We start from the raw sequence: 22,766 nt of genomic DNA on the forward strand, positions 1-22,766 counted from the left end.
TGCCTTTCAACACTATAGGCGGACAAACACCTACTACGAGCCAAGCCACCCAAACTTGAGTTGGAGGAGCCAGAATGTCCAAAATCCAACCCAACATCCCGCGAAGAAGAACCCTATGTGCCTCCTCATCAAAAGCAACAAAGAATATCGAAACCTCCCTATGTGCGCGCAAAGCAAAGAACAATCACAGAATTCTGAATTTTCCGAGCTCAAGAATATGTTGCTAAAGGAGTCCCAAGCAAGAGAGGCCGGGATGAAGCTACTAGAGAGCCAAATTGCTCAATTGGCTAGTAAAAATAACACTCGAGCCCCGGACACTTACCCACTCAACCCGAACAAAAGGAGACCCTAAATGCCATCACTTTGAGGAGCGGGTCCACCCTTGATGGTCCTACCATGGTTGAGGATCTTTGTTGGAAAAGATGAGCCGGAAACAAGTCAAAAGAAAGCTTCAACGAACAAATCAAAGAAAAAGACGTCGCGGGTATTTGATCGATCGACCGACATACCTAGTCGATCGATGAAACACGGGTTACTGGAGCTTCGAATCAGACATCTCGGTCGATCGATCGAGGAGAGTGGTCGATCGACCGAGATCGGCGCGATCTTGAAGAATTTCGTCCTTTGATGCCAAATAATCTACGAGACCACTTGTTTCGGGGAACCACCGTCCCGAAAATTTTGGGGCAGACACGAGTCTTGATGGGTCAGTCCCAGCTCGAAGTTCGATCCAATGACGGTCAATGGTTCTCATTTGAGACGGTCCGAGGAGGGGTCTAGCTTCAACAAAGAGAAGGTAACGGACTTTCAGCCTAAGTCCAAGGATACCGGCACACGCGATTTAGAGGAGAGGGCTAAGGTACTCCTTACAGCCCCATATCCGGAGAGACTCGTGCCGACGAAGGAACAGATATCTTTTAGTAAATTTGAGAAAGTTATTCGTAGCTTAAATGTTCAGGTACCCTTCCTTGAGTTAGTTAACCATGTGCCAGCATATACTAAATTTATGAAACAATTGTTGTCAAAGAAAAAATCGCTTGAACATGTTTACACTGTTGCGTTAACTAAAGAGTCTTGCTCCTACTTGTCTCACACTGCGCCCCATAAGTTAGAAGACCCGGGTAGTTTTTCAGTTCCTTGCAGCATAGGTACCTTTTCTATCGAAAAGGCATTATGTGACTTAGGAGCTAGCATAAGTGTCATGCCCTTGAGTCTAGCTAGGAAGCTTAAGTTGACCAGGTTTGCAATAACCGAGATGACGATTCGGATGGTCGACCGATCTGCGGTTGAGCCTATAGGAGTCCTAGAGGACATACCCGTCCAGATAGGGAAGTTTTTCTTCCCTGTTGACTTTGTTGTCCTTGACATGCCTGAGGATGATCATATACCGATCATCTTAGGTAGGCCGTTTTTGTACACTGCTGGTGCAGTTATTGACGTCGGTTTAGGAACCTTGACCTTCAAAGTTGGGAAACATTCTATCGTTTTTGCCCAACCCAAAAAAAAAAGAAGGACGCCATGTGGCTGTTACTTGTAATGCGGTCTACGAAAAGAGATCGTACTTTGTGCTTCCCGAATCGACCGTCCCTATTACTCTGCTTTGTGTTAACCCCTCCGCCCCGGATTGGGAGCAAGAAGGAGGAAGAATCTGTTATTTTAGATAATGCAGGAGCTGGTTTGGGGAAGGAAGAGTCGTTGGATGCTCCAGCTGCGACAAAGCCTATCATTCAAAGAGGAGGTCTTGGATGCTTAAGCTATGGGACTGATGAGGAAGTGGAAGATGAGCCAGCCAAGGTGAGATGGGCTGATTTGGATTCCGACGATTCCGAGGGAGTCCTTGATTGGGAAGATGACGAAGTTGATCCATTGAGCTCTCCGACCGTCGATGCTAAGAAGGGTGCAACTGATAAGATGAGCACCATTGAGGCTACCTCTAGTAGCCAAAAGCCGACGAAGTGGGCCATACCGTGGTCCTTCTTGATCAACTATTAGTTGATCAAGCTCGTTGCGAACTTCTCTTTATTTGCTTTGTTAAGACAATTTTATTGTTTTTTTGTGTGCGCGAAAACTTCGTTTTTATTTTATTTTGCTTAGGATTTTTAAGTACTTTAGACTTCGTTCTGGGTTTTGCGCAATTTTGGGCGCGTACTATTGTGCATTTGCAGGTATTTAGAGCTTGTTAGCTCAAATCATTGAGCAATTACGAAGAAATAGGACGCTGCAGCAGTGTTTTAAGTCGATCGACTGGCACCATTAGTCGATCGACTGAATTGCAGGTTTACAGGAGCTACTATTCACACCCACATGGTCGATCGACTGATCTCCTTAGTCGATCGACCACTGCCGCTGCTATATTCGTTCACGACCTCTCCCCTGCTGTGTTTGGTCGATATGCGGACCTAAGGGAGTCTTCTACTCCACTTTATTTTCCGTCGATTATCTATTTCTTCTATTATCTCATTTGTGCACAATTTTTACGCTTCAAAATTGTTTTCTCAGTCTTATGCGTGGTTTTTAATTGTCTTTTTAGGTCCTTATTGGTAGCACCTGCTGCTACTGAAACCTCCTAGCTCACGCTGGTTTGGGGAGGTTTCCTTTGCTGCGCTTAAAGTCTTGTGAGTTCCATATCTTTTCTTTGTGTCTTGCTTATTTATTTTCTCGCAAATTCCCATTTTTCTTTTCTTCATTACATGATTTTGCACAATGGGGACATTGTGCGATTTGGTTTGGGGAAGGGTTTTGCGTCGCATATCATTTGCTTGCATTCACGTTTAATTTTGTTTTGCATTGTTTTTCATTTCTTTTATATACACAGAAAATTCAAAAGACAAAATTGATAAAATTTCAAAAAAAAATTCAAATAAAATGCACGTTTATTTTAGCATATAGGTCGAGTCGGAACGGTAGTATTTCTATGATGATTTTGCATTTGCACCTGTTTCGCCTGAGCCTTGCTAGATCAACATGTTATTAGTAGAATCGTAAATGCATATCTACGAGTTTTCGTTGAATTACTTGCTGGACTTGAGACTTGACTTTGAAAATTGGCAAGCTACTTATATTTCTGAGATTTAGAGCCTATAACTGGTGACATTCATGACCGGTTCATTTAGGAATGTGAGTAGTACTCCTTATGAGACATGTTTCCTTAATTTGCATGAATATGAATTTGATCTACTTAATACCTGTATGCATTCGGTCTGTGGTTTGTTGACACATGTGGTAGAGGTTTCCTTTTCTCATTTTACCCATAAGCTTCACACTGCCAAAAATACACCTTTTTGTCCCATTACTATATCCTACATTTAGCCTGTCTCTTGTCAAGCTAGTAGTCTGTGTTTTCGGATTTGTTACTCAGTTTTGGTGGCATATGCTCTGTTGAGATGATGGTTGGGAAATGAAATGAAAAAAGGAAAGAAAGAAACAAAAGAAAAAAAAAAGAAAAAAAAAATGATTCGAAAAAGAAATGAAAAAAGAGGTTTTGTACTGTTTAAGCAGTCGATCGACTGAGAATCGAGAAAAGAGATCAATTCGCATAATTTAATCCTTATCTTTTGGCGATTTTTGCTCCCATGTTTCATTTACATCCTATGGGGAGTTTTATTGATTTGATAGTTTGGAGATTGTGAGTTTTGTGCTTGCTATAGCACCGTTTCATTTGTTTATGAGAAAAAAGTTGGATGTTGTCCTTTGGTTCCGTTTTGGTACTAGCTTGATCACCTGTACCTCCACTTTACCATAAAATGTTTTGCCTCTTCTTACCCATACCTCACATATCCCATATATACATCGGCATGTGTCATTGGTCATCTGTTCGGTTGGAATGCGTATGTACGGTCGTAGAGGTCATTTTCATATTTTATTGCTGGCATGTTTTCATAGGTCGTAGTTAGGTGAGAGTCACTACAAAACTACTTCTCTCTATCTTACATATATATCACCTGTGCTTATTGAGTGATTTGAGCGACCCGCGAGAGTCCAATTTGATAAGTCTCTACAATTGACGGTTCAGCAGTTTTTAACGACTACATAACTCGTTTGCATGATTCATATTGCTAATTGATTGTTGGTTGTGCATTAAATCGGTTTAGGCTTAACTGTTTGTATTTCGCTCTGAGATTGAACTCGTTCCATTAGGTCATTAGATCGAGTCTAGTTCTTGCTTGGGGACAAGCAAGGGTTTGGTTTGGGGAAGTTTGATGTGTGTCTTTTATATGATGTTTTACATCCCATTTTACACGCATTTCAGAGCTCATTCTTGTAGTTTATGCTACATTTCTCCCTATTTCCGTCTACTTCCGTATTTTGTACATTATTGCAGAAATGTGAAGAATTCAACGGGAAATCAAGCCAAATCCGTCCCCGAGTAATCTGCATTGCAAATGACGTAAAGGAATCACTTAAGGAACGAGCTTGGTGCGCAATTCAAGGCCCAAAAGACGAATCCACGAGAATAAAGAAGTCAAGTAGCAGCTCATCCGGTCGATCGACCAAGCACTTTGATCGATCGACCAATGCTCGGGTTCGAAGCCTTTGCTTTTTTGAGGAGCGAGTCAATCGACCAAAGCATTATCGATCGATCGACGATTTCTATTCCAGACGTGAATTGAAAGACCGTGAATCTTGAAGCCCGTGAAGTTTAGGTTTAGGAAATAAGATGTTGCGTTGATTGCTATATAACGTAACATAAAACCATCAGTTTAGATATCAAGTTTTTATCCAAGTTTTCATCACAATACAGTGCTTTGAGTTTTAGTTTATTTCGATTAACTAGGGTTTGGGTTATCGATCTTAGCATTGGAATTCTGCCCTTGTTCTTAATCTTTCCTCTTAAATCTCGGTATTCATTCTGCCCTAATTTTAGTTTATTGTTTTACTTTCATTATTAGTATAGAATTGATAGCTAGTGTCCCGAAAGCCAATTATCGTATTATCATCGTTGTTATTTACTTTAAGCATGAATTCAGTAATTGTTATTAGTTTTATTGTTGTTATCACTTGCATCATGAGTAGCTAATTCTTTAGTGCTAGGATGTAGGCGATTTATGGCATAGGCGGCATTAGATTAGGGAGGACTGTTTCGCGTGTTGGTCGATCGACTGACCTTTTCAGTCGATCGACTGACCTCGTAGGGTTCATATTCGTTTTAATTGAATTTAATCTTGTATTTAACGAATCGAATGCATGCGACCAGTTAGATACCTATTTCGTGACTAACCCATTAGATCGAAAGATAGGGAAAGTTATTTGACCATCAATCAAATCGACTAAACTGTGCTAAGATCGAAAGATAGGCATAGTTTAGACCGTTAGTCACTTTTCAGGACGAAAGTTAGTATTAGTGACATTAGGGACCTATAGCGAGATCGAGAGATGCTATTTGTTAAGAGTGGACCGAGAGGACCTCTTTATTTCCCGCCTTACCTGTGTTTGATTCAGACCGACTTAGTTTGTTGCCGCCGAAGCTATAATGACCCGACCATCCTAGTACCCTTCTTTTATCTGTTTAAATCGTATTTTTAGTTTATTATCTTTGTTTGCTCTTAGTCTTAGACCAATTCAAATCAACCCCCATAATAGTTACCTCAGACATAAATCAACTAAAGTTTACAACTGCCTCCTTGTGGTTCGACCCTGTTACCACTAGCCTAGGTTAGTCTTAATAGGAGATTATAAATTTTATCTTTGGTACTCACAACGACGGGTATCAAATACTTTCATCAAAACATTTAAAATAAACTTTAAACAATTTTAAAAAAAAAAATTTAAAACATTATATGTCGTGTATAGTAAACTCAGCATCTCAATGTTATAGTAGGAGAGCTATAACATTGAGCTCTTTTACTACTAATGTTATAGCTGCAAAGCTATAACTTTACTAAATCAAGAAACTCATTCTTGGTTATCATTACGAGATAATCACCTATACTATTCTAATATTCTAATCTTCAAGGAGATCTTCGAGTATAGGCTACGTCATCATCCAAGCTTGATTAATCTTTAGACGGACTTCGTCTTCACATAAATCTTGAAAGAATCTTCACATCGTTTGATCTTGAATTGAGGCTTGACTCTTGTATACTTCCATCACAACTTCCTTTGTTGCTTGTATTAGATAAATCGAATCTAAAAGACTTAGACAAACGATTACGCAAAACAAGTATATAAATTATAAAGCACCTTGACATCATCAAAACATGAACATATATACTATATGGTTTAACAAGTTCCTCCTTTTTTTATGATGGCAAGCCTCTTAATTTTGTGACTAAGGAAAGAGTTCCTCCTCAATATAATACCGTCATCTTAATAATAAAGATCAACGCAAGGTCAGGACGATTAACATAAAATCGAAACTTTAAGGACTTTAACAGACAATTGGTCTTGACAAGGAGCAAGCTTAGGTAGATGCTTAATATAGACGTTCTTTCCCCCCTCTTGACATCATCGAAAAGTTAAGAACAAAACTGAAATGACTAGAATAATATAAGACGAGACAAGAGATAAAACGTTATAGAGCATTATATTAGCACGCATAACTATAAGCATCTAGAGGATTAATTATCATACAAACTTAAGAAAACATGTTTGATGCCAAAGGGCCGAATAAACACATGGCTAGAGAAATACTTGGGCCATAATCCACAAGTATATGCCAAAATGGGGCCAAATTTAAGTTTGCAAAATACACCATCAAGATAAAGAAAAGATACTAAAAGGAGAAGGTACTAGATAAGGCAAGGTGAGACAAAGTCAAATGTTTCGGGTTTTGTAAGGGTTCACGTAGTCGGGGCAGGTACGATGTTCCAAGGCATCGAGACGATCGAAGGAGCTCGTTACAAGCTGAGAAAGACCTTGAATACTGCGTTCAAAGTTGAGTATCTTCAAGGACAAAGCTTTAGTCGCCTCCAAAGTTAGTGATTGATCGTTTGTCATAGCTTTTCCATGCATAACCAAAGCACCGCCTTGACTCGTGAGAAAGGTAAGACGATCTCCATGTGGGAACACTTCCCCATGGATGGCCTTCAATTCCCTCTCAAAACCCATGAGCCTCTTATCCACCTCATCCATCCAAGAATAAACCCGAGAAGCATCCAAACCCGACCCCAAAGACCGTGATGGTCCAACTTGTGATAAGACCGTAGCCAAGTTGGTGGATTGCTCCTCAAACTTCTCCATTAAAGTAGTCATAAAACTTTCCAATTTTGCCTCCATTAGCCCCAAACACGAATCACTTGGAATCTTCTCAACATCCTTAACAAGTAATAACTCGGGTCCATCAACTATAAGACCCATAAGCTTAATAAAGCGATCACACATACAATCCTTTGCACTTACACCGTAGCTATCCCGTCCCACTACTCGTTTCACTTCTAACAATCGAGACACCCACATCCCATAAGGAAGGTCGATTGTTGTACTAAACTTCTCCTTGGTAACCGTGAGACTCGTTTGGACTATACGATGTAAAACAAGACTCGCTAAATTCACCTTTTGTCCTTCCAACCATGAGTAAATAATAATAGCCTCATAACTCGAAACCTTGTCTCGTCCTCCTCTCCTCGGCACAACCGTGTTCCAAAGAAAGTTTAAGAGGAACTTAATTTTCGCCGAGAGAGGACGAACGACAATGTTCCCACCAACCGTCCCAACATCCTCAAAATACTTCTTAACCAACAATTCCTTGTCAGTAACAATATTAGACCATTCAAGACTCGGATTAATTTCAATTCCGTCATTGGGAACCGAAAAAACAGAGCAAAAATACGAAGCAGAAACAGTCACCTCAACACCATTAACCAATGAATGCAAGACTCCTTTTTTAATCGACACACTAGCAAAGAATTGAACAACTTCAACCGGATACATTGGACCCGAAAATTGACTAATGTGACTCCACCCTTGAAAATCAAGAAAATCAATAAAGAACATAAGGGCGGGAACATTAACCAACCAAGATTTGGGATAATACCTTCCTCCATGTATAGAATACTTCAAGACACGAGGAACAAGGATGCTTTCGTCATGAGTCAACCGGACTCGATTTAATCCTTCTTTTGTCGTGGCTTTCGAAACATCCCGGAGTAAAGTTCGTGCAACACCATTCCTTACAATAACCTCGGGTTCCTCAATATCCTCACCCTCATCAACAACTACCTTATTGTTCCCCTTAAAAAGGCGGCGTCTTTTTCCCTCGGACACCGTGTCGTCCCGACCGTGAAACAGGGGTGTAGATAAGTTTGGTTGAGGTGAAGGAAAGCTAGAAGAATTAAGATCATGAGATGGTAGTGGTGATGATGGTTTGTTAAAGTGGCGGCTTTGTTGATGGCGGCTTGATGATCGAGTTTTTGCATGATGTGAATTCATGGTGATGTTGATGGTTGAGTGAAGAGGGTGATGATGAGTTTGTGGTAATTTTTTGAGAAGAGAAAAAATATGCAAGTGGGGTGTGGTAATGATTTACACGGCAAAGGAGAGGGGGGTAATTATAAGGCTAGGTCTAGGTCTTAGGCAAGTGTTAATCAATTATGGTAAGTGTCAAATAGTGATAACAATTAAGGTAGGAATAGGATGGTAGGTGATCAAATTAATTATGGTAAAAGATAAGATATGGAAAAGATAATTATTTGAAGTTTATTTAGGAATAGGAAGCATAATACGTACAATTTGGTGAAACTATTTTTAGGAGAATTTTATGTAATTTGGAAAAATAAAAATATGGTGTATCTTGATAAAAGATAAAGTTTGTATGACAATTAAATTCTAAATAACAAATAGAATTTATGATAAATATTTTCCTATAAACGAAATTATTCATGCAACGCAATATACGGACACAGTCATACAATCTTAACTTAAACTAGTCAGTCGTAGGAAAATTAAACATATATAGAAGCTTAGGTACCACCGATTAAACCCATTTCCAACCGTAAAGTCTCAAATCGTTCTCTAGCTAACGATTTTGTCAAAATGTCACCCAATGTTTTTCCGTACTACAAAACTCAAGTTTTATATTCCCTTTCTCAACATGGTCTCGAATAAAATGGTGTCTTATTTCAATATGTTTGGTACGTGAATGTTGTGCGGGATTTTTAGAAATTATTATCGCACTAGTATTATCACATAAAATAGGAATACATCCTACATCAATACCATAATCAAGTAATTGTTGCTTAAGCCATAATAATTGAGTACATACCAGTCCTGCAGCGATGTATTCGGCTTCAGCAGTTGAGAGGGCAACCGAATTTTGCTTCTTCGAACCCCACGTAATGATACACGATCCGACAAATGTGGCGACACCCGACGTGCTTTTTCTGTCTAAAGAACATCCTGCGTAGTCGGCATCGGAATAACCGACTAGATCGAAGTTACAATCCATCGGGTACCATAAATACAGCTTGGCCGTTCCAATTAAATATCGTAAAATTCGTTTTACGGCCGTCATATGTGATTCTTTGGGAGATGATTGATATCTCGCACAAACGCATACGCTAAACATAATATCGGGTCTACTTGCGGTCAAATATAACAGTGACCCAATCATTCCACGGTATGTAGTTTCATCAACTGATTTACCGTTTTCATCTAATGTCAATTTCTTATTCTCGACCATTGGAGTAGACATAGCATGGGAATTTTCCATTCCGAATTTTCGAATTAATTTCTTAATATACTTCTGTTGATGAATCTTAATACCTTCATCAGTTTGTTGTATTTGCAGACCTAGAAAGAATTTCAATTCTCCCATCATACTCATCTCGAACTCGGAAGTCATCAACTCAGAGAAGTATTTGCATAGGTTTTGATTGGTCGATCCAAAGATAATGTCATCGACGTATATTTGAACAACCAAAAGGTCAGAACCCTCGGATTTTAGAAATAGGGTTTTATCAACAGATCCTCTGCTGAATCCACTGTCAAGTAGAAACTTGGATAATCTGTCGTACCATGCCCTAGGTGCTTGTTTCAATCCGTATAGGGCTTTATCCAACTTGAAGATGTGATCTTCAAATTTGCTATTCTCAAATCCGGGGGGTTGTTCAACGAAGACTTCTTCCTGTAAATACCCATTCAGGAATGCTGTCTTGACGTCCATCTAGAAGAGCTTCATTCCTTTATGTGCTGCAAATGCTATCAGAAGTCTAATAGCTTCAAGACGGGCAACAGGTGCGAAAGTCTCGTCATAATCTATTCCTTCTTGTTGATTATAACCTTGGACCACCAATCTTGCTTTGTTTCTGAAAATGATTCCGGCATCATCTAGTTTGTTCTTAAAGACCCACCTTGTTCCAATGGCAGATCGATCCTTTGGTCTAGGAACTAAATGCCAAACCTTGTTTCGTTCGAACTGTTGTAGCTCTTCTTGCATAGCGACAATCCAATCTGATTCTGCAAGAGCTTCATTGATATTTGTTGGTTCGATCATGGATAGAAAAGAGTAGAAAGAGCAGAACTTATTCAAGGATCGTCTTGTTTGCATACCCTTCTTAATATTCCCTAGAATATTGTCCATGGGGTGTGAGCTCTTGTATTTCCATTTTGTTGAAGTACTAGGTTCTTCATCGTTGTTTGAGCTTGACCCAACTTCATTTGGATCGGAATTGGAGGAAGTTCCCCCTGAATCCAATCCGGATGTTGTATTAGAGCCGTTTATAACATCGTACTCTACACCTTGATTTGGATCAAATGTTATAGTAACATCACCTATAACATTAGTTTGGGAGTCCTTATTTTGAGTCAATGTTATAGTATCATCAACTATAATAACATTGGTTCTCTCCTTTTTATCTTTTGAGGAACGATCAAGTTCATCACTTGTTCCCTCAATTTCATTATCCTCCAATTCCAGTTCCGGGGGATCGTCTCTTGAAAGACGAAAGTCGGGTTCATCCAAGTCTTCTTCCTCGTCCTGTAAAGGCTTATCAAACACGTTATCTTCATCAAAAATAACGTGGACACTTTCTTCAATACAGAGTGTTCTCTTATTGAAGACTTTGTAAGCCTTGCTATGATCTGAGTATCCTATGAAAATCGCCTCATCACTTCTAGGGTCGAACTTACTTAACCGGATTTTACCGTTATTGTGAACAAAACATTTAATCCCAAAGCAACGAAGATGGGAGATATTAGGTTTTCGACCTCTAAGGAGTTCGTAGGGGGTTTTCTTAAGAATAGATCAGATCATAGCACGATTATGGATGTAGCAAGAAGTACTAATGGCTTCAGCCCAAAAGTTACGAGGGAAACCACTACATAAAAGCATTGTACGAGCCATATCTTCCAAAGTTCTATTCATACGTTCAACGACACCGTTTTGTTGAGGAGTTCTTGGTGCAGAAAAGTTATGCCCTACACCATTAACTCTACAATATTCTATGAAGGCTTGATTGTCAAACTCGGTGCCATGATCCGTGCGAATAGATATCAGATTTGTCTTATATTTGTTTTGAACACGTTTCATAAGACAATCAAATTCATCAAATGTTTCATCTTTTGAATGAAGAAAGATAGGCCATACATACCTCTAGTAATCATCTACAAGAACGAAGACGTACCTGGATCCTCCTCTACTCCTTACCTTCATGGGTCCACATAAATCCATGTGTACTAATTCCAAGACTTGATTTGTGCTTACTACTCTTTTAGGTTTGAACGATGATCTTACTTGTTTGCACCTGGCACACGTATCACACATCTTTTCTTGGTCGAACTTGATTTTAGGTAACCCTTCAACCAAGTCCCACTTCCTGAGTTTGTTCAAGGTTAGTGAGCTAATGTGACCAAACCTTTTATGCCACAAATAGGGATCATCAAGTGTAACTTTCATGCATGAAAAATAGTTAGTAGGCACAGCATTTAAATCTACCATATAAACATTTCTTTTCCTGTGGCCTTCAAGAATAACATTGCTAGTTTTTTCGATTATAATGCGACAACTATCAGTATGGAAAACGACTTTGTTACCTTTGTCACATAGTTGAGATATGCTTAGCAAGTTATGTTTTAGACCGTCCACGAGATAAACGTCACTAATCGCGTGAGACTTAGAAATTCCGATTTTGCCAACGCCGATTACTTTTCCCTTTTTGTTGTCCCCGAACGTCACTTTTCCTCCGTTGAAGGGCTTGAGTGAAAGAAACAGATTCTTATCTCCAGTCATGTGTCTTGAACATCCACTATCAAGATACCATTGATTGTTTTCTTTCACTACTTCCTGCAGAAGGGATTAGATACAGTTTTTAGGTACCCAAGCTAAGCTGGGTCCCTTATGATTAGTTACTCTATATACTAAATCCTTTCGAGCCCAAACTTGTCTAATAACTGTTTTTCTAACTCTTGGGTTATTTTGCTTGGGAGGAGTTCTAGGTTTAGGGTTTTCTCTCGGTTTAGGAATTTCTCTGGGTCTATCTTGACTGTTTCCCTTGTGAACAGGTTTACTAGGTTTAGGTTGACAAGGGTTTTGTGGAGTGCTCGGTTTCTTGGTGTAGTCGAAGGCCATGTCATAGAACCAACGAAATTTATTGTTCCTTACTTCGTTAGGTTCATTTATGGGGGCTTCATCATCTTTGACAACCGTGTCATCAGTTTTAGCATGGTCGGCATTTTTTCGTATATCATGAGCCTTTTTGACACAATTGTTTTGGATGTGACCCGTATGATCACAGTAATTGCAAATCAGATATTCAGGAAGATCAGCATACTTCCTTTTTCTGAAATCAAAATCCGAAGGTGTTGATTTGCATTTAGAGTGATCTCTACGGCTGTAGCACTCATGTCCTAACCCCATCTTCATATTATTGTCAGATTGTTCGGTTAGGAAGTTTAGGAATTTTGTGCTACCTTCCCACTTATCATGGACCTTTCTAGCATGTAGAAGTAGGTCTTTTAGGGTTTTAATTTCCTCTTAACATTTCGTGTGATCTACATCATTATCTTTCTTAAAGTTATCACGAAAGTCTTGGAATCGTTTGTTAAGAAGCAATACAACATCGGAATGTTGTTTCTTAACATTGATCATGTCGGTCTTAGATTCCTTTAATTGCTTTTAAAGGGAATCTATCTCTTTCTTTTGGTCTAAGATCACTGCTTCATCAGATGTGACCTTAGTTTCCAAAAGTTCTCAGACTTTTCTAAGTTCTAAAGTTATAGCTTCATTAGCTATAACTTTGGCTTGAAGGTGCTTGATGTTAAGCTTTAGGTCTGAAGTTATAGCTTCATTAGCTATAACTTTGGACTCTAACTCCTTCTTTTCAGCCATAGTAGAATCTAATGTTGTTGCTTTCTCAGCTATAACCTTAGATTTTAACTTCTTAGCTTTGGCCTTCAGAGTATGATTCTCTTCTGCAATTTCAAGAATCTGTTCCTTTAGATCTTCTAGCTCCAAGTCCTGTTCGTGACAATTGTCGAGAGATTGTTCAAAGAATTAAATTAAAGCACTTTTAGACAATTTCTTAACGCGTTTTTTAAGCTCAAGATAACTTACCTCTTCATCGTCATCTTCGTGTGATTCTCCAAGAAAGCAATAATTTAAGTGTGAGTTTGTGCTTTCATCGTCGCTGTCGGAGATTAGGTCAAGACTGACGCTGCTGAGACAAAGGTTTGGCTACTTCGTCATCTTCAGATCCCTCGTCATCTTCTGAGTCAAGGTCTCCCAACACGAACCCATCATAACCTGCTTGAATTCCCTCTTTGTCTTATCACGTTTTGTCTTGTCCTTGATCTTCTCCCATGTTGGACAATCCTTGATCATGTGATCAGATTCTCCACACTTGAAGCAACCTCTGTTTGCGAAAGATGACTTTGATTATGTAACCTTTTTATTGGATGACTTGTTGTTGTTGTTGTTGTTGTAGGATGATTTTGTTTGTTTGTTTCGAAATATCTTATTTTTGAAACGGCGTGCAAACAAAACAGTTTCATCCTCTAGTTCAGAATCAACTTCTTCGCTCTTTAAGGCCATACTCTTATTACGGCTTGGTTCAGCATCATCTTTGTTAAGAGTAATTTCATGAGCCATGAGAGCACCGATGAGTTCTTGATAGGATAGGTTTTCAAGATCTCGTGATTCCTCCATTGCAGTGACTTTAGCACGCCACTTCTTAGTCAGGCTCCTAAAAACCTTTCTAGCAATGTCCTCAGTACTGAATTTTCTACCTAGGTTTTTCAGTTCGTTTATGATACTTGAAAACCTTGCGGACATACTATCTAAGGACTCATTAGGCTCCATAATGAATAGCTCATATTTTTGCATAAGCAAATCTATTCGGTGCTTCCTAACAATGGAAGTACCTTCATAAGCTAGTTCAAGCCCATCCCATATCTCCTTGGCCGTAGAGCACGAAGAAAATCGATCAAACTCTGTAGAAGTCATTCCGTTTTGCAGGAGACTTATTGCTTTGGAGTTCTTTTCGGCCTTCTTGTAGTCGGTCTCGACATAGTCCTCTTCTTTCTTTTCATAGGTAGTGCCTTCCTCGGATCCTACAAGAATTTTGTGCGGTCCGTTTTGGATAATCCTCCAGCACTCCCAATCGTGACCTTTCACATAGTGAGTCATCATGTTTTTCCACAATCCATAATTATTCCCATCAAAGACGGGACACTTGAGATATTTAGAATCCATTTATCACGTGATAGGCAGCGGAATATAAAACGATAAAATAAATAAATAAAGATAGACAGATCAGCCTCTTTGCGGTTAGGCAATCAAGAGCACGAGGCTCTGATAGCAATTGAAGAGTCTATCGATCCGAAATACTCAATAGGGGGGGGTGAATTGAGGATTTAAAACTTTTGAAAGCTTTTTCGATTGTATGAATATAATTGATTATTTAAAGTTTATTGATTAAACTTTAACTAATCAACTAATGAATATGAAACAAAACAAACAAACAAACGAAAGAGAGGAGACACACGGTTTTTGAAGTGGTTCAGTTTCACAAGTCGAAACCTACGTCCACTATTCTCGATTAATAAATTTAGTACTTTTCTACGGATTACAAAGTTACTAACCCAACTCGTACAACTAACTCTAGCTGTAACTCAATGAGACACACGGCTTTTTGATTTCTGATAAAATCGTAGAGATTAATTGAATAGACCTATAAATAGTATAGTACTACTAGCTATTACTAAATCATAAAAAAAATGCAATATATATAATTAATAACGTACCCATGTACTTTTATAAATAATCATACGTTATGATACATATATCGTCTCCGTCACAAATACAATAGCTAGCTAGCATAGACAATTTAACTAAATATAAACTAGTACGTACTTTTTAGTACGACAAAATCAAAAATATCAAAAGGGATCCGGAAGATAGTAAAATCCAACATAAAGTTGTCCAAAAAAATCGTAAAAAATGCTACGTAACTAGCTAGACAAAGACATTGCGTAGTTTGAATGTCGTAGGGGTTTCAATTATGTAGACGCAATGTCAAAGGGACTTCAATTAACATATGAAGGCGCATCTTCAATCAACATATGACGGCGCATCATCACCATCTAATTAATCTGAAACCTATATACGCAAACAAAATATAATTTATATGAATATGTTTGATTAGTACAAATACACTAACGGCACTTTATATATCACAAAAATGTTTCAAAATTTTATGTTGTATCGGTCATATTATTGAGTGACCTCAGAATCTACCTTTCTTCAACCAAAATAACCCACTAGATAATAATAAAGACTAGGGATGAGGCTGATAGCAAACTGAAACCATATCAACTTGAAGGAAAATACGAATCTATTTTTGGATCTGAATCAATCATCCGAATGAGTCAAGAATAGTCTTGGATAATTTTAAGCCAAATCTAAAACCGATTCAATGCCATGCCTAGTGGTGACCCTCAATAACTGCCCGACCATTAACAAATAAAGCACTATCGACGTCACTACTCTCATAGTATCTCAACAAAGTTGGCAATCCTCAAAGTCAATCAAAAATTTCCCCTCTAACAAAGCATATCCTATTCGACTCAGAAACCGGATAATCACAATATGACAATTCACAACCAGTCATAATGCAGCATAACTAGAACTGACAAGGACTCGTCAAGGAGCTGGTCAGTAAAATTGGGGAACTTGACTAAAGAAAGCCAGGAGCACAAGCAAGACATAAATTGCTATATCAGAGAATGCAGCACCAAAAAAGAGGGAAAACCGATAAACAAGTGATGTAGGAGGGAGGACATTTAAGGGACATGTGTATACACAGTATTCAGAGCTTTCTAGCAATGGTCCAGCAGGTGTAATATTCGAATCTCAAACAAGGGGGCAAGGTAGGTATGATTAGGATTGGCAAACAGGTTATTTGGGTCGGCAATGAGTAACGAGTAGGGTGAATTCCACAGATTTAAGCGATATTCACACTCACATATTGAACCCCTTTGACATTGGCTAGGAATCAAATCGAAATTGAAAGAGGTGGAATTCAATGTTTATGCTCCTCCATTTACGATCACTCGAACTCAATGAACCAGAGGATGTTGAAGCTTATGTCTATTTTATCTAGTTAGTTCCTGGTGAGCGATATTTTATACAAAAATTACCAAGCAAATCATGTAAATATGAAATCAGGAACATAATTAAAAAAGAAACTCAAATTAACAACTCCAATTTGAATCTTAAAACTACAAAAGAAAACCCTAAATTTCATAATTGAACTTAAAATCAAACGAAAAATAAGATTCAAAATTAAACAAAGAACGAAATCGAATTCAGATAACACCGAACTATCTGAATATGTCCCGAAAGCAATAACTTAATAATCTTTGGTGATGATCAAAATTATGAAGCACGCCCATAACCCGATTAAAGCAATTAAAATTAACATCAACAACATACAACTAATCGAAAATGAATGAGAAAACCGTACCTATGATATGTAATAAGCAGATTGTATCGTTTTTGTGAGTCGAAGAATTAGAATTGATTGGCAATTGAATCGTGACCATCCGACGAATCTGAAACCTATAATGGCAAACAAAATATAATTAACATGAATATATCTGAATAGTACGTAAGAGGAAGTCCTGGAATAACATAAATCAAACAGTGAATCGAGTAGTAGCGAATAATTTATCTAGATCAGAACTATGAGCATTTGTTCTACATACCTAAATTTTTAGGTACTCATCAACTAACATAATCTTCAAATATAAAGATATACACTAGTATATAGAACTTGTGGAATTGGGAAACAATATGATAGCATACGATGCCAGCTTAACAACTCGTAAAAGACCAAAGACATTGCTAAACATTAGAAAAGAACTGTCTAGAAAACGAATATTACTCGTCAAAATAAATGAGCGATTTCGGTAGCAGTTATACATAATAATGCAAGAGTAACACTCCCCACTTGAATAGTTAACTTAAGAAAGCATAAAATGATAGCAAATGGATATGCACCACATATAGAGATCTTGTATATAACTCTCTTATAATATGTTGTTACAAATCAGGATAACTGAAATAACTTCGTTTAGTCTAGTCCAGCATTCAAAAGGCAAAAGTCCATATGTATGTTCATTATGTTATAGTCAGATATAAAGAATGGCTATTATGATAGTGTTTGATCAGAAAAGCAATAATAGAAATAGAATTGAGAAATCATCTCATATGTTAGCATATTTGGAGGACGAATTGGTCCCTATCTCTCATCGCCTGAATCGGATACAATGAGGGAAGACGATACAGCTGCTGATGTATTTAATTTCTTTCATTTTTTGCACTTCATCCTCCTTCATCGTCATCTAAACCCGTGTTCTTTAGCTTCGATAACTCATCATTGATCAAAGTGACCTTTATTATCCTACAACAATAACAAAAATATCAGGACATATTCAGTCATAAACAAATTATACTAACTAAAAAATAATTAAAGCTTTTGTTATGTTATCGTGTTCAAGCTTATACATTAAGTTATGATTGCTTCAAGTTGTACAAGAGACTCGCCTAATGTTTGAACCATAAAATTCTACATTTCAGTTATTTGAATTCTCTGTATTACACCGCTCCTCTTTGTTACTGGGCTCCTAATCACTTTCCAGACTCTTATAGTTTTGGCTTTTTTTTCTATTTTTTTTGGAGCACCCTCATCGAGTCATACATGGCATACCTAATCCAAGTGATGGTGATTCAAGCACCGTTCTCACAGTTACTAACCATTATCAAAAATCTTGACCCGACAAAAGTCAACAATACGCTTTCAAGGAGATAAGTCGGATCTTGTTGTAGCTGTAATAATTATCGTTTGCTATACTGGCACATTCACATTGAAGTTATTGACAAAATGATTGTCATTGAATTGATTCCATTGTTACACAAAGGAATGCCACAATGATTCTCATAGGAATGCCACAATGATTCTCATAGAATATCCTACTATTAATTCCATTGTCACACACATGAAGCCCACACGTTATAGTCAATCAGTAACATAGCTACATATTAATTGAAACAATAATTAGCAATATAATAGTAAGATCACAATCTTCATGAAGCAGAGGATAACAAAACCTCTTCTTTTGGATCAAAACTTGATAATAACCATAGCAAATTGTAGAGGAAACAAGCCCAAAATCACAAATCATGGATAATTAAATCTAAACTTTGCTAACAAGCTAAAGAAGAATTACAATCAATCGTCTACATAAAAATATGCAGAAAAATTAAAGAAAAATCATGACTTTGTATCTGTAGATTCGATATTATCATACGTGCCTATAATTCGACTAAATCGATTACGATTTAGCAATAACTTCCGAGTAATTTTAATAGTAGTTAGGTAAAAACATAAATTGGAAAATCAATGAGAAGTAGAACCGAACCTATGATTGCTTGTGAAGAATCGGAATTGAATTACCAATCTTTTCTGATGATTGAACGAGAAAGTGCGGAAGATGATGATTGAATTAGATAAGGATATAGGGTTTTTCATTGCTGATGATCGAACGAGAAAGTGCTGATATCTGATGATTGAATTAGAAATTGCCAGTGGGTTAGGGTTTTTCTTTTGAAGAATGCGAAAAGTTAGATAGATTGAGTGGTATGCGGAAATGGGAATAGCTGCTAGTGGAGGGTTATTAGGTGAAAATTAGAAAATTTCAAAATTGCGCCTTATTTACTAGAGAGTGGCGGTCATATCAAGATATTAAAATGGAGGGTTAATTATACGGTCGACGCTTTATGAAAGCGTCTATACAGAAGCGTCATCAATATAAGGGATTTGTTGTAGTGGGCTCGCCAGCCGCGGTGCGTGGTAAGGCTCGCCAGCCATGGTGCGTACATGAGGAGGGCTCGCCAGCCGCGGTGCGTTGTAAGGCTCGTCAGTCATGGTGCGTATATAAGGAGGGCTTGTCAGCCGCGGTGCGTAGTAAGGCTCGCCAGCCATGGTGCGTACATGAGGAGGGCTCGCCAGCCGCAGTGCGTTGTATGGCTCGCCAGCCATGGTGGGGTCGGTTGATCGACCGTGAGAATAGCCGCGTTGGATGGGCTTGTTTTGAAATAGCGGACTCTTGATGCCGCCGTGGAAATAATGAATTTTGAATTTCACTATTATGCTTTTGAAGTGACTGTTTATGTTGCCGCCGTTGACATTTGAAGAAATAGTGAATTTGGAATTTTCACTATTATTTTTTAAGTGACGGTTTATGTTGCCGCCGTTGACATGTGAAGAAATAGTGAATTTGAATTTTCACTATTATTTTTAAAGTGACGGTTTATGTTGCCGCCGTTGACGTGTGAAGGAAATAGTGAATTTTGAATTTTCACTATTATTGTTGAAATGACGGTTTTAATTGCCGACGTTTGAATAGTGAATTTTGAATTTTCACTATTATTGTTGAAGAAATAGTGAATTTTGAATTTTCACTATTATTGTTGAAAATGACGGTTTTAATTGTCGTCGTTCGACATTTGAAGAAATAGTGAATTTTGAATTTTCACTATTATTGTTGAAAATGACGGTTTTAATTGCCGTCGTTTGAATTTTGAAGAAATAGTGAATTTTGAATTTTCACTATTATTATGACGGTTTTAATTGTCGTCGTTTGAATTTTGAAGAAATAGTGAATTTTGAATTTTCATTATTATTTTGAAATGACGGTTTTAATTACCGTCGTTTGAATTTGAGGTTTGTTATAGGAAATTAGGCCAAAACCCAAAATTTCGCTGAATAAAGAGGGAACACCCTGTTGAGGCGCGAGCTACTTGGCGAGGTAAGGGGGTTCCCTATTTTTCTGTAAAAGACGCGAGATTGGTTTGCTCGCCATTCTCATTTTGTCTTCTTCATCCTCTCGACAAAACAAACAAAAACCGCCATTGTTGGTCTTCTTGCTTGTTCCAGTCCGTGCCATTGTCAACATGTCATCTCAAGGTATGTATTTCCTCTTGAATCCATTTGAATTTGTTGGTCTTTTGATTGATTGAATTAGGGCGGAATTTTGTACCCTTAAAATCGATTTGGGCGTTTTTTATGGAGCCCATTTCGAGTGAAATTGATGATTGCATTAGGTTAGAAACCTGTTTAGGAGTATAGGGGTGCTTTTAGTTTGCATTTTGGTCCCCGTTTACGTCCCCTATGCTCGAAAAACGTGAGTGAGGCAAAGAAACCGTCTCATTTCACAATGCCAAGTTTATTTGCTTGGGTAATGGGTCCCACTAGGTTGTATTGTAGTCGGGAAAGACTGTGTTTGCCATTGTGGACCTTTGTCGGGTGTTGTGGGCAAAAATTGGAATTTTTGCCTTTGAAGCAGTCTCCTGTCTGACGAAATAATCGCTTGTCTGGGCTTGAATTGAGTCAGTTTGTCTTGAAATGGACCTTATTGTTAGTTTAGGTCGCTTTGAGACGTGGTAAAATCACGTCGCCTCGTTGTGGTCGTATTTTGAAATTTTGACCGGTTTGCGCTCAAACTGGCGTAGAAATTGCCTTTTTTAGCTGTGGAAAAATACCCCATTGCATCAGGAACGTATTTTGGGTTGTTGGCGGACCTTGTGTGGGTCTTGAGATACCATTTTTGTTTGTTGTTGTTTTGACTCGTCTTTTGCTTGAAAAGAAGGGCGAGTCGTTTTTTGTGCGTTTTTTTTTTTTTGAATTGTTTTTGTTTGGTTGGGTTTGGGCAGGATGCCCTCGTTCTGCTTTGCAGGTTTTTTTTGGATTTGTCCATTTTACGCCGTCGTAATGCCGAAATTTCGGCTGACGTTCTTTGTTTGTTCTTTTGATTGCAGGGGAGTGCTCGGGACCTGTCGGGTCCATTGCTGAGGTCTTGGAGGAGGAGGATGATCCGGAAGGAGCAGCGACGACTGTTTTTTGTTACAGGCTTGGTTGTGTTTCTCTTTGGCGGCCTTTGCCCGGCCAATGATCGGGTATCGATCGTTGGTCGTTGTCTGCAGAGGTTCGGATGTCCGATGAGTGGGGTTCAATACGGGCGTGTTATCCCATGTTGTCGTCTTTGATTGTTGTCGAGTTCTGGTGATTGGGGTTCAACATCGGGGTAACGCCCGGTGTGATGGTTCCCTTTCATCCTTGAATTCTGATGATTGGAGGTCAATGTCGGGATAACGTGCTAAGTTACGATTCTCGGTTGTCGCGTCACCCGAAGTCTGCCAGACACTGTCTTCTTTTTTTGTCGTGGAGTAGGAGCGAGGTATTACCGTCGTGGTAACCACCTCTGCTTCCGTTGTTACTCCTCTGTTTCCTGTGTTGCTCCTTTTCTTTTCTGATGGGAAGGATAGGGAGTGCTTAGTCTGGTAGGTGGCAGGTAGCCCCCAGTTTGTTGTCTTAGGCCAGTGTCTGTATGATAAATGTCTGTACCGGATTTCGTTTGTACGGTCAGTCGCTTGTATCGAACGTGCGTCGATGTATTTTGCGTGAGGCGGTTTGTATATATGTGTTTTTGGATTGTGGTTTATTTTGTGATTTTGGCTTTTTGTGTTGTGTTTCGGAGAAGCGTTGTCGGTTGTCAGTTCCCCTTTTGCTTTGCACCAGTTCCTGCATTATTAGTGTAGAAAACAGGCGACAGGTAGCACATACGCATAAATGTAAATACGTAAAAAGCATTCAATTGAAAACAAAATTTAACCGCGATGACACGAAGTTAAAAATTGAAATTTGAAATGATATTTTGAAAATTCCGCGGCAAGTCGTCACGTTTGGACTTCTCAAAAGGAATTAATTTGAAAATTGAGCAATTAACTCGTGTTTTGAATTAAACTGCATCGAATTTGTTGAAATCGATTTGTAACCCGAAAAATTCAAACTCAAACCCCCAGGGGTGAATTTTAGAATAGATTTTTTTGCGAGTGTATTTGACTTGGTTTTTGTGAGATCAAGACTCGAATTTGTGAGTGCTTGAATTTTTGAGGAAAACTGATGTTGTGTTATCAATTTTCGATTTTTATTTTTTGCTGGGAAAATTGCGAAAAAAAAATTCGGAATTTCGACTGACATGGAAACGATCCGTCGCGGATCGGGGCGACTAGCCCTTCCCCCTTTTAAAAAAGAAAGAAAAAAATCCGTATGTTTAAAGCTGCGTCATGAAAACCGTATCGGATTTCGTAAAACGCGAAAACAAGGAAATGTGAGTGTGAGGAAACACAAAATGTACTGGACCATCCCGAAGAGGCGCGAGCATTCCGGCGGGAGGTTTGAGGTGTCAGGAGAAAACACAACTTGAAAGGGACAATTCAAGGTGGGAATCCTGAGAATAGGCCCAAAGAGGCGCGAGCCACTTGGCGATAGGAG

Source organism: Silene latifolia, chromosome 11 (genome assembly GCF_048544455.1).
Source record: "Silene latifolia isolate original U9 population chromosome 11, ASM4854445v1, whole genome shotgun sequence".
Taxonomy (NCBI): domain Eukaryota; kingdom Viridiplantae; phylum Streptophyta; class Magnoliopsida; order Caryophyllales; family Caryophyllaceae; genus Silene; species Silene latifolia.